The sequence below is a fragment of the Opisthorchis viverrini genome (assembly GCF_000715545.1).
Source record: "Opisthorchis viverrini unplaced genomic scaffold opera_v5_258, whole genome shotgun sequence".
NCBI lineage: Eukaryota > Metazoa > Platyhelminthes > Trematoda > Opisthorchiida > Opisthorchiidae > Opisthorchis > Opisthorchis viverrini.
The window spans coordinates 513,064-519,204 of NW_008751915.1; positions in this window are offsets into that span (position 1 = coordinate 513,064).

The window sequence follows — 6,141 nt, forward strand, 5'->3', positions numbered from 1 at the left end:
GTTGTTTGAGCGTAACTGAATTGTTGGACAAAATACTGACCTTTTTTCAATTTAAGTGACAGCATTTCTATATGGGATGGATTTATGCACCCAGTTGCAGAGTAACTTGTTTGTAATACGTGACTCATCTGAATCGTATCCTTCAATTGAATGTGTTGCATAAAGGTCTCCTCGTGTTTCAGCTGGTAGGATATTCGAGGTGTCGCAGCGTATCATGAAAAACATCATAAACTGGAGATTCGGCTGGAGTTCATTCCCGCGGAAGCCAGGTTAGTTTAGAAATGAGTGTAATTCTCAAATTGCGTGCAATCTGGGTGCGAGTGAAACATTGGTATGGCGTATACGCGAGGTGCGCACCTACCTGAAGAGTCAAAAGAAAAGCGCGACTATTCATGGGGTGCCGAAGAGTCCTCAGTAAACTTATGGGTAGTGTGCGTCTTCGAGATCTTTTGCGCCGAACCCATATCTAATACCCGTATTTCGCACATTTTTATCTACTATGGCCACTTTGATAATAGTGTTCGTAGCTGGCACGTTAGCTGAAGTTCCGATTCTTCTAATTCCATGCCAAATTTTAAAATGTTGGGGATGATGAGCCGTCTAGGTTAACCATGGTATTGCAGGATCTACTCACTGGTTGGTCTAGATTTTGTTCGATGAGCCTTCCCTTGAGGCATTTCAAAAGTCGTATTTTGGCATTCTGCAACAATAGCTGCAATATTTTGACACCGTTTTTACAAGCTGCAATATCGGTTGGTAAGGAGAGACTCTAAAATATGTCCCTATCGATGCTGACGTTCCCGGCTTGGGGGTCAACAGAAAATATGACTCAATGCGTTCGAACCAAATGTCGTAATTTTTGGTCTCCAAGCCTTACCTGCGTTACTTGTTTCTTGAAAAAAATATGGAACATCATCTTTGGTTATCTTCTACTTCCTATAATTTGCTTTGTATGGCCGTCCATTGCCACTGTTCCCGGCTTGGGGGTCAACAGAAAATATGACTCAATGCGTTCGAACCAAATGTCGTAATTTTTGGTCTCCAAGCCTTACCTGCGTTACTTGTTTCTTGAAAAAAATATGGAACATCATCTTTGGTTATCTTCTACTTCCTATAATTTGCTTTGTATGGCCGTCCAGGTGCCACTGTGGGGAAATAAATGACCGACAGTTCGAAAAGTAAAAGGCACGTACCCTCTTTTCTGTAAGTTTGGATACCAATCTGCGCTGCTGAAAACACAAATATTACTGACAGGTCCACATTATAGTCATAACGACACCGGGATTTTTCGACAGAATAATCCACATTCCCACTGCTGTCGAATGCCACGTTATACAGCTGTCAGAGGACGTTGTAGTAAATGAACCTTTTCTGCGTTGAAGCAGACAACGGAGGAATTTGGCTACCTTAATTTTTAATAGAAGATTATTTCAGTGTGTCTGGTGAGTGACTTAACCTGAATGCAGTTGATCATATTCGTTAACTTTAGGTTCCCATAAAAAATGTTTTTTTGGTACTGGCATCTGCATGCAAATAGCGGAATGAATCACTGGTGACTAACTTGAAACTTGACATCCTTCATGGGGGATCTAAATAAACCTAGTTGGCTTCCAAGTAATGCTGCGATTCATAAGTTGTCGAGCCGCTACACATTAATCGTCATCCTGCTCAATGTTCGGTTTTTTGGGTTAATGTCTTCAACTTGGTTGTTGTATGTTGAACAAGACATTTGTTGATCCGTGTTACATACTACTACCTTTGCTGCTTAGAATCCATAATTTGTGAGACGTGCTTACTGAAAAAATCGATCAACACAGGCAAGAATGACGAGGCACTCGCACGTACACTTCATCAGCACTTGCATAATGGTGGAGTTCGGTACGTAAATAAGGAACAGTTGACGTCTACCTAAGAACATAAAACACGTACCATAAAATATTTATGCGTTCCGAAACCGCAGCACCAGGAGTAAAGTTAGTGCGGTATTTCTCCATAGAAAACTCCGTGGAGAGACATCTCGTGGGAAGTTTTGCGTCACAAACTTCTTTCAGAAAACCACACCTGCGGAATCTTTTTGGGTGAAATGGATTTGGACTAACCGACATTTTTTGGTTTCGGACAGCGCGCAGCACTTTTGTCACTGGGGTGCAAAACTCCCTTTCGGAGGGTGGGGAGAAAGGAAACCCATCTACAACCAGAAAACCCCATGGTCAGGATCAGCGTTTCTCCAGACACGGTTAGTATATTAGAATACAAATTATCGACTGATACCTCACTCTGAAACAACGACAATTTTTCACCACCATTCACTACCCAAGTACTAAGTTTACTGCGTTTTAAGTAGCCCGAATTCGTTTCAGATAACTGCGTGGTTGGTGGTAACACCGTTACAAACATTCCACTGCAGTGTTCTGGTCTGAACAAAACATCCAACAACTTTCGCTTCATGCGCAACAACGTCCAACCATCCTCACCTAGGATGTTTCTGTATTTCGCCATAATATTTCCTTCCATCGGTCATTATTTTGTGTGGTCACGTGTTCAGAATTAAGCTTCTCACACTTATTTCGACCGTGTCCTTATTTGTACTGCTTACTATTCACGTGTCTTACCAAAGCATTTGTTCGATTATTTTCTCTGGGGTCGATATTCTGGTTTGCTTGGGTGGATAATGGTAAATATAACTGGGTCGCACCCGTTTAGGCCTGTATGAAAGCGTAACTAATATTTCCGACTAAACAGGGAGTTGGATCCCTTTAACATGTTTCCGTCATTTGCCTAAGGCAGTTAGCTTGTCATAGTGATTGAACTTTGGCACCGCGATGGTCCTGTGTGTTAAACTGACTGAGACTCATGAGATGCGTACTGCCTGTGATTCCCAATAAGGATGAAACGGCTATACAGTTCCTCTGGGCTTTTCAACATAGATTTACTTCACTTACTGGACGAAATCTCCACGAAAATCCCAGCTCTCCTCACACTACCAACAGTATATAAGTAGCTCAGTGGAAGAGTAAACTTCACCCGATGAGTGAAACTTCTGTCTCAGAAGTCGTTGCTGGAGAAGCCAGTCAACACGTGTGACCGCGTGATGTGGATCTCGTGATTGAACGATGAAAGGCGCTATATCCTGTCTGAGTGCGAGTTAGTTACACTACTGATCAGTCACTGGTGGCCGAACGGTTAAGTGTTCAAACTACTAGCCGGGATGGCAAGAGCTCCATAATCCTTGGCACTTCATGAGACGTGGTAAGATTTGGTATATGGACAGAAGAAAATATAATGAAATTAAACTCACTCTTGACAACCAAGAATATCTTCTCACCGTTTTAGAAACCTCTGTAAGTTCAGAAAAAAATCAAATGTTGAAACAGAATCAGCTATTTCTCGTAACACGTTTGACAATCCAGGAAGTGCGTTTTACAGAGCCTAGGTCCACAGACTGTGCCTTCTGTCATATGTTTTCAACGCCCTGAGTTGAAGTAATTTATGTTCAGATTTTATGCTATCTTGACAGGGAACACACTGCACGATCAAGGGGATGGGTAGGCTTTTTAATCTTTTACAAGTTGGGTGATGGGAATCAAGTTGGAATTCAAATAACATTAAATATAATTGGCTATATTTTCATCTGAACTAAGTACAATACGATATTGTTCTCGAATTCTTTGCATATTTCTGTCTACCGTAGGTTTCACTGTGTAGACAATAAGTCTCGCTGTTACGAAACATACTCTTTAGACGTGTTAATCTTCGGAAACCATAGAATCACCGTTTTGATATAAGATCCCAGCGATTTAGAGTAACTGAAGTTTGAATGTGAATCAGCTGTTCGTTGAGTCTCCTAAATGTCAACAGGCTAGGTTTTATGGAGGATCACCATATACAGAAATCGCAGTAGCAGCGAGATCCCAAGTTTCTGAAGCTTTCAAGACAGATGAGAGTTCCAAGGATGGTGCTGTCTTTTTCAGATCTGAAACAGTTCTCACCGCCTGAGAACGATACATGGTGATCAACAAAATCCCTTAACTAAACAGCCCAAAAAAGTGGGGTCACCCACAGCCTATCGGCTTGTGTGCACTTGTGCTTCAGTAATTTTTTTTGCTTGTTCTGTGCTTCATGCAGTGTGGTGCAAATACTAACCGCAAACGCATCCCTATCATGTATAAAGTGGTTAGTAGTCCTTGGTGTCAGTCTGTTCAGCCTACCAACAGACTATAAATTCCATAAGGAGTCGCTTTTTCGGAGAAGATAAACCGATCCTCTTCATCCTTAGTTTTGCCAGATATGTCTGACTTGCTAAACGCTAATGAAACGATGGTTTCATTCTACGCCATCTACACTTTCTGATAGAGTTCACCTCCTATCACAGTCCCTTATTCTCGTAACAGTTTGATATCCATAATGGATAGTTTGTCCTACAGGCGGAGCGCCTCAGTCGGTTGTTCATACACGCGCACACCATATAGATGGTCAGTCGCTCGTGGCCTAACGAGCGCCTGCCCGGGAGTTCACGGGTTCAGAACTCCCTGGAGTTCAATGAGATGCTTAATGTCGGTGTTCCCTAGTGATGATGAAACAGCACTGTGGTGCTTATCGGCTTCTCAGAACAGACTAGCTCCGCTTAGTGGATAAACTCTTGATTGCAAATCTCCATATCTCTTTACATTATTCGCAATTGCATATATGTGAAGCTCGGCCTCCACATACGATCAGGTGCGCCTACCTCACTCCTTAGTCCAACTGCCTTGTGTACCGCAGTTGTGCTGGTCCAACTGCGTTCAAACATGCACAAATCACTGCAAAGCAGATAGTCAGCTACGTCAGAAGTACACGTGATCCGGGTGTACCGCGTGCCGATCGATGCTAAAAAAATGTCAGGCGATTAAGCTAATAACTATGCGTTCAACCTGTTTTAGAATAGTTCTTTAGATTAGTTCTATCCAGAAAGATAAAGTTAGCATCACATATGAAAACACTAGCTTGACATATCACGAAAAATTCAAGTCAATTGGTACGGAAGCCTACGGAATATTAGAAGAATGGTCTGATAAGTACAGGAATTCCTGTCATCTAGCCTGACCAAGTACAGCTGCTATGTGTTTCTGTGGCGATGGAGCCCTGATCATCAAGCACTTCATATCCTCTCTTTTTATGCTGAGAAGGTGAAGAGAAAACGCCTTTCGCCCCCCCCTAGCAGGTACATGTGTATCAGGCTGATGATTACGCCCTTACGAAGGCAAGGCTTTCAAGGCAAGCGACTGAAGTTGATCAAAGTTGAGTCCAACCAGAGCGAATAGCTATGAAAGTTCAGGAAGAGTCGATATTTTAAAACAATATTCATCGGTCCTTCATTCTTTCAAAGAAAAGCCTGCATGAAATTGACGACCATTTCTAGATGTTATTGCTGTGGTCAAGATGGTGGATTGACATGAATTTTGCTCAAAAGACTCTTCATATCATTCTTTGATGCGTCCTGTTTTTTGCTCGCTGAGAATAAACCTACGATAGAGATTTTTTCGATTAGTCAAAATCATTCCCCAGAGAGAATTTACTACTTTCTTCATGGTCACTTGTTAATGTATTAATATTTGCTTGTCCCAACGCAGTTTTCTGAATGCTAATGAAGAATTGAGTCTTTTTCGCCCCATTTACGAGCACATGCAATTTTAAAAACTTGAATAATGGCACCAAAGGTTTTAAAACACCATTGGATTAAAAAGTGGAATAGAGAAGGCTGGGAATGCTGTGAAGAAGGAAGAATCTACTGGTGAAGACGACGGGAGTTAAGATGATGACAATGATGTGGGTGGGATGATGACAATGATGATGAGAAAGCTAAGAACGCCGGGTCAGAAGAGAGGATAGATAATGCCAGAGATAAGGAAATACTGGTGGGAGAGCTGTGAGAAAAAGGCAACACCAGCCGATTCAAAAAACCAACTTGGAAGTCAGGACATAAGAGGTCGTGGCTCACACTAGGAGGAGGTTCGGAGTTTTATTCTTCAGGAAATCAGAGGCTTCAGTGGCAGCGAACGTGGATGCCCAGACCGTGGAGGTCACGACAGAGGTTTCGGGTATCGTAGGGGAGACCAAGCCCGGAAGCGATTGTGATATTTGGAAAGTGCTAGTAATGACTGT